This window comes from Spea bombifrons, chromosome 2 (assembly GCF_027358695.1).
Source record: "Spea bombifrons isolate aSpeBom1 chromosome 2, aSpeBom1.2.pri, whole genome shotgun sequence".
Classification (NCBI taxonomy): Eukaryota; Metazoa; Chordata; class Amphibia; order Anura; family Pelobatidae; genus Spea; species Spea bombifrons.
The window spans coordinates 70602577-70610779 of NC_071088.1; positions in this window are offsets into that span (position 1 = coordinate 70602577).

Here is an 8203-nt window from a genome sequence, read left to right on the forward strand (position 1 = left end):
CATGCCTTAATGCATTGAGTTGCTGCCATGTGATTGTCTGATTAGCTATTTGTGTTAACAAGCAGGTGTACCTAATAAATATATACACACACCCTAACACACAAACTTATGCACACGCTAAGACCCACACATTTACACATACTCACTAACATACACTTATACATACATACTCATTCTAACATACATACATACATACACCCTCCTTCCCCTAACCTATTACTCAATCCCTCCCTACCCTGTATTATCCTTACTTTTCCATGTACTTCTCCACCAGGGTGGTGCTTCTATGCACACCCTCTATTGGAGGAATGGGGAAGAGCTTGCCCCTGCGGTGTGCTCTGCCCTGTTGTGGAAGTACTCCAAGATGGTAGAATAATGCAGACAGATCTGCAGAGAAAGAGAGGTGTTTCTGCACTGAATGAGGTGGAGTAGCAGAGACATAGAAGTGGTTGTTGCATAAGGTAGAGAGGCATTGAGACAGTGAGAAAGCGAATGAGAGTGAGTGACAACAAATTTAGTTTCCTAGTCTAAAAAGTCTTCCGAATTTAGTCCAAATCAAAAGGCAGGAAACAAAATATGTTGTCTAAAAAAGGAACGGACCAAAAATGAAACTAAAGATTTGTCTTTGTGCACAAGTCTAATACTTACCTAAGGGACAAGTTGCAGCTCCCTGTCCACTACGTGATCCAAAGTTTTCACCAATCAGTGGCAGGAATGCAATCCCATTGAAGTTAACGGGAGCACTTTCCACGCATATGCATCATGGTCTGATTACACCCCTGTCGGGAGTATTTGGCATGCATTTGAAAATTGACAGGGACCTCTGAGCTGTGATATGCATAAAAATGCATTTTATGGGTGGAATGAATAAAGTTCAATGAACTGTTAGTGTGAATAACAAAATACCTGGGAACTTTATAAATGACCTGACCCCAAGAATATTTGAGTACCAAGTGTCAGTCCACACGTTTACAGGTGGAAGGCCAGGACAGTTTTCATAGTTTTGCTATAGCTATATTTATTCAAGGAATCCTACATATTTTAAGCTAATCATAAATACCTAATTTAAGGCAAACTATGCCTCAGACATAGTGATATAATGGTACAAATGGTTGTACATAATCACTAGACTTGTGCTTTTGTATTCGGCGAATATGAAAATGAACACAAAGGGTGCGTTTCTGTTGTTCAGCATGAAGACCGTACATACGAACATGGTGGAGGCAAAACGTATACGAAGACAAAGACACACAACACGAAGAATCTTCGTGTTCGTCTTCGTTTACTAATCTCCCTGGTCCCTTCCCCATCTAGCCTACCTTATCTATGCAGCATCGCAGGGGTTAACGGGTCTGGAAATCCGTAGGTTCGCCGTCAGGAGTTAAAGGGCCGTGCGAGTGAGTCTATTGGTCGCCTGCAGGGACCTCATCTGGCATCAACCAATTTAACTCCTGATGGCGAACCAGTTGGTTGATGCCAGAGGAGGCCCCTGCAGGTGACCAATAGACTCACTTGCACGGCCCTTTAACTCCTGAAGGCGCAACATGGCCTGGGAAGACCATGGTCTCCCCATTCCAAGAGGAAAAGGTCTGTACGAGCAACTCTATTGAAGGGAAGCAGAGGCTACATAACAAAGGCTTTAGGGAGGGAGGTGTAAAATGCAATCTAACAGTCTACTTAATTTCTATAAACAAGCTTTACTGATCTTTTATACCCGTGTGTGTTTTTTTGTTTTTGTGTGTTTCGTTTTCTTGGAAATTAGTTGTAATGTTTTAAGCCAAAAGAAAATGTATGTACAGTGTAGATCATGGGAACAACATTTAGTGAACTAAGAAAATAAAAAATAAAAAAACATTGTAAAGAATGCTGAGTATTTCCCTGCCATCAGATATGGCCTTAAACCCTGTGCTGCATACATACTTTGAAGTGTAGAGCTTGATGTCAGTGATAGATAAGAACCACTGGGGAACTTAAGCATTTTGTAGTTGATAACATGTATTGGTGTACTATGGTTGCAGTACTAATGTTTCTCTTCATTTCCATGAATTTAAAACATTTTCCGTTAGTATGTCCTTGTCTATAGTTTTTTTTCAGTCAATTATAAATGAGCACTGTATAATACATGTATAATATAAAAACAAATTAACACAACATGCAATATTAAAAATAAAGTATATATTGGGGATCACAAATAGTGTCTCTCCTAGATGTAAATCCACTTTTTTCTAATCAACCCTTCACAATGCCCCAGGACCTTACTAGATGATTAGTCCTACCAGAAGCTTAGTGATTTGATGACACTTTTTAGTGCTTTAAAAAGTAGACTAATAATACACCCAAGTAAAAAGCCCAGCAAGGTTTTGTGAGCTGTTTACACCAAGTAATTTTACTAAGTACCCCCTCTTATGATGATGCTCACAGGGTCAGCATTGACCTGAGGAGGCCTTGCAGAGGGCTAAACCAGGGGGTCAATTAATGGGGAGGGGGAGGAAGGTGAGGGCGTGGTTTGCCTTCCTTCCCCTTTTTTCATTCCTTTGCGAGTGTGGGTCATGAATTCTGAAGTGGAGCAGCTCCTGGAAGGCCACTATCGCGCCACCGCATCAGACTATCATCCATGCCCATCTTTTCCTGATTTCCATATTGATGTAATGTGATGGGATTGGGAGTACATCAGTACACTAAAAAAAGTCATCATACACGGCCTAAAACCACAATTTACCCAACTAATCCTTTTTAATAAGATATGCAGCTTGAAATAGAGTAAATAACACAAAACCTTTACTTTTGCTCTCACTGATTTCTGGGCCTAAAAACGTTTGTCCTTTGAAGTGACTACAAATTCAGGGGGGCTTTTATCTCTGGATAAGAAAAAAATAAATAGTTCAAGTTATTCCTACAGCAAGTAAAGTGCCAGAAAACAGATGTCCAAATACACACACCAGGACAGGCTTTGCCATACCGACACCCAAACACACACCAGGACAGGCTCTGCCACATCAACACCCAAACACACACACCAGGACAGGCTCTGCCACACAGACACACAAACATGCACCTGGACAGATATGCGACACCGCATACTCATTCAAACACCCTCCCCCTGCAGATCTCGGTACCACTCGCAGACTTCCGCTGCTACCCTCTGCGTTGCTCGTACTCTGTGCAAACAACTTCTCTTGTACTGGCTGTGGAAGCAGGAATGGAGCGGATTTATGTGACGTAATGCAAAGCACAGGTAAGCTGCAGGGCCTCTGTGAAAGATCATGGTTGCTGCAAGCTTTTGTTCCACATTAAAGACAGCCCACATCGGCCACTTTAGTGTGCGGCCGCACAGCCAGCCGTTTTATTTACATTTAGGGCAGCCTGGGGGGCAATTCCCCCCCCGGCCCAGCCCGCCCCTGCTTATGACCAGCTCTTTCACGGAGATTGAGGTGGTGGAACTTAGGGTTTCCCTTTGGGGGTGGTCCTAAGCAGGAGGCTTATCCATTTGTCCTATTTGAAAGGGGGTTCAGTCAATGATGACATTGACAAGGATCTGTGTTCTGTGCCCTATACCTCCATTAATGCCAGGAACGTTGATGGCAAAGGCGGAAGATGAGTCTGCCTTCAGAGGTTGAGTCTGCAAATTCATCCAGATTGCCAGCATATATTGGGATGTTGGTTCGATGGGACATTTTACGTGGATTTGTCTCCCCATGGGTTGTTCAACCTCATGCACCCATTTTGAGAAATTCAGTCCTTCTTGGAGTTCTGGAAGAGGTGGGTTGTCGGCCCATGGTTCATTTCTTCCTATGTGTTGGTCAGGGGGCTCTGATATGTGCATGCACCTGTTACACATCTTGCAGGTAGTGACCCACTACTTGTTTCAGTTTCCTGGGCTTGGAATAAGTGATGGAAGGGCCCTGTCAGCTCCTAAAGTATAAGCTGCATGCCTTTAGAAAGGGGGTAGCAGGGGGTATGATCCAGTTTGCCAACAGCAATCACACTCCTATCAAGCTAAGTCAGCCAGCACATGCTGGAATCTGGGTATGCCTGGGCATGATAGGATTGTGATTGCTGTTAACAATTATATATATATATATATATATATATATATATATATATTGTTATTGATTTTTTTTTTGTCTGATTTTGGTGGATCTCTTTCACATATATAATTACAACCAACACATGCATGCAATGCAGTTGTAACACAAATGTGATTCTAATGTAAGGCTTTGAATGTACTCAAAGGTTGTATTTGTCTCGTATCAATATCAGTTTTTGTCAAGTTGATCTGGACACAATTTATGGCTAGTATTCCTCAACTAAACCTTATTGTTCAATTAGGTTTGCTTTGAGGGGTGATTACACAAGCAGTGCTTACTATGAAGAGATGCATGTTTAAAACTGTATGAGTGTTTGAGAGGTTATAGCTCGTTAACTGCCTATATGCCTAGGTAGTTGAATTGCTTGCTGGTGGTGTAAAGTTTATATTCTGTTTCTATGAAAATGCTGCTGATTGGACACAGATAGTGGTCCTAAATAGTCAAGACACCAAAATATATTGCTCAAGACAACAGCAGTTATAATGGATATATTTGTTCAATATTTATATGTTTGTATTTTAAAGTTGTCTCTTAAGGCTTTCGTTGTTTTGTAAGGTTTTTGACATCCATGTTTATTCATCAAGAAATAGATTCTGTTATTGGTGGTATTGGTTGTATCTATCACGTTCTGACATTCACATAAGAGAGTCCCTCCAACATCAGTTCCACCGAACTCCCCCCCCCCAGCATACTGCTAGACTGATGCTGCAGATCACCCAACACAGAAATATGACATCATTTCCTGGTGCTCAGACATAGACAACGTGTGAGACCCCTGAGGGTCCAGAAGTGCTGGCAGCTGTCTACTCCCTGTTACTTGTGTAAGTGTAAATAAGTATGTTATTGTGTGTAAGTCTGTTACTGTATGTGTGTATGTTAGTATATATGTTTAGCATGTATGTTAGTATATGTAAGTATCATACTGTGTAAGTATCATACTGTGTGTGTAAATTATCATGTATGTTAAAATGTCTGCGTATGTGTGTATGTTAGCGTGTATAAGAATGTATGTTACTGTGTGTAAGTATTGTACTGTGTTTAAGTGTGTTAGTGTGTATAACTATATTACCGTGTAGGGGAGTAGCTTGGGGGTCACAACCATACATCATGCAGAGGACGCTGGCATTTTTAGTTACGCCACTGAGTAGAGTGGCAGCTCATATGGATAGTGCAAGGACTCAGCGAGGTAAGAGGAGTAGTAGAATGTGTGTGTATATGTCTATGTATGTGTACTGTACTGTTGTGTTAGAGTACAGTGTGTATGCAACATGTCAGTGTATATTATATATTGTATATCATACACAGAATGAGTGTGGATGTGTTAGTGTATGTTGTTGGATGATGTGTGCATGCATATAAGTGTGTGGTGATACCTTGTGTGAGTGTATGGTGTTGTTTGTTTATATTACTGTATGGCATTAGTCTGAGTGTGCATATCATGTTGTATGTGTATATTGGTATATTGTGTTAGTGTGTGTACTCCCAGGTGTTAAGGGTTTGTGACCATATGATGCTAGCATGTATGTATCCGTTACTGTCTTAGAGTCTCTTAGTGTATGGTGGTAGCATGAGTCTGTGTGTGTTAGCATTTGGTATTAGCATATGTGGGTGGGTGTCAGAGTTTTGTGTTATCAAGAGTACGTGAGCATATGGTGTTGGGGGTGTATGTAAGTGTACAGTGTTAGAATAAGTTGGTGTTAAAATGAATTTGAATGTTAGTGTGTATTGTAGGGAGGCCCTGAAAAAAACTGCACCCAGCTCCTCCTTGCTCTCACAAGATGTGCTTATGAGATCATAAGGCAGGGTTATGGGTGGCGCATGGGTTGGACAATGGGATGGACAGGCATTAAATCTGTAAGGGGTGCTATGATATCTGATGAATGGGTTCTCCTAGCAGGTTGTTAGAAATAAAAAGGTGACAGGCAAAGTTTGATGTTGTTACTAGATTTGTCTCAGATGTCATGCAATGAATGGTACTTGGGGAACTTAATTTAGAAATGCACAGGACAATATTTTTAATCTTCAGCAACTTATCTTCTCTGACATACTGCCAAAAAATGGGAGAAACAGATGAGCCATTGTTTAAAAGGGGAGTGTGATCTAAACTTGGCAATTATAGATTTCTGAAGGTGACATCAATATTGGGAACGTTTTTTGAGTGTGACAGAATAGATAAATACCGTGTGAACAATCACAAGTATTTCAGCATTGTTTTAATGTTTTCTGGGATAACTGGAAGCTTGCTTTTACTAACCCAACCTTATTCTTTATGTAAGAGAATAAATACAACTATATATATACCAGGTAATAGGGCATGATAATAGTTTGCTATCCCTATTCTGTTTGATAGCATGTTTTAGGCATTGACACTCTGTAGTTGCAAGCTACAGTTTCATTAGGAAAGGGAAAGGGTGAGTTGTAGTGAGGGCGTGTTTCACCCAGTATCAGTAAAGGCTGCAGAAGGGAATAAATTGTCTTGTCACCCACTTGACCTGCACACAGATCAATGTTCATCTTGGGTAAAACTGGGGAAAAGCTATGAAACTTACCCCAGAACCCTCAGACTCATGTGTACATGCGTGCAGCAAGAAAGCAGAACATAAGGATTCTGTGATATTGTGCCACTTCTACACCACCTTGGTAAGGTAAATGCAGGGGAGATGGATTAGATGTCGCAAGGAACCCAAGAACATTTTAGTTGTCTAATTGTGATCCCAATAACACAGCATTTCAGCATTTCATTTTAACTAGCTTAGAATATTAAAGCTGTTATAAAACATTTAATAAAATGTAAAATGTCAACTTCAATGTTTGGCTTGATATCATAGATTAGGTAATCTATGTACACTCATATTGCACCTCACAGGGGGTGGCTTGTGTTGTCAACTCCCTCCTGTAAAGGATGACTAAATTGAAAATATAGTTGCATCAAGTAAATGCCCTGGCAAGTCCCAGTGCCTACAAGCAACTCTTCGAGGTTCACTAGCAATGATGACCACAGCACACACCAGGTTATGATGCATGAAGGGAGCAATTCACCATTCTAGAAATGATCCAGCACTCCAAAAGTGTGACTGTATTTTAAAGTTCTCTCTTAAGGCATATCTGATGGGGTAATAAATAAAAGCTAGATCGCTATTGGAGTCCTGGAGCATTACTTCACTACATCTGTAAAAAGTAGACCTAGAAGATCTGCAATATGCTTTGCTTTAGGTGGAAGTCAGTGTCCACAAATAAACAATAAGCTGGTCACTATAGGAAAGAAGTTTGTTAAGCCTACATGCTTATAGGTTAGGCATTGTTCATTTCAGCTGACTATGTAATTAAGTATAATAAACCAGTGACAATGGAAATAAATGGTTATTTCCATTTTAACAATCCTCTTTGCAGCAAGTCTATAATGCATGGAGATTTCTTTTGTCATCGACATAGGGGCAAATTATACATGGATGCTTGGTTTGGTCCATAGATAGGATGTTTGAAATATAACTAAATATGAAACTTGTTCTCTTTTTTTTTCAAACTTATACTTATTAATCACAAGTGTGCTGAAATGACAGCAGTAAAACAAACATATCCATAGTCACACAATTGACATTACTTGATCAGTAAAGTGGTTGCTGTACAGTTTATTTATTCAATTATGTACTGAATTTAGTGGTTAGACAGTGGTTCTTAACCTTGTTGGAGGTACTGACCCCCACCAGTTTCATATGCGCATTCACTGAACCCTTCTTAATTTGAAAAATAAAATATGATTTATTCAAATTCAAAACAGAGGTATATATTTAGGTATATATTTATACATAGGTATATTTTTATACATAGGTGCACAAAATGAACAAAACCATTAAAGAACAAAACCATTAAGAACAAAACCATTAAAATATTAAAACATGATTTTCACACAAAAACAAAACCATAATAATGAATATTTACTGCAAATCAGTGCGACTTCTGCTGTTGCCTTTCAGAGACCAGTTCAGAAATGCGCGGCTTTACCTTGGCAAGTGCCACTCTCATGTCATTGTCGGGTGTGTGTCTTGACCTCCGCCGAACCCACAAGACTGACTCACCGAACCCCTGGTGTTCGATCGAACCCAGGTTAAGAACCA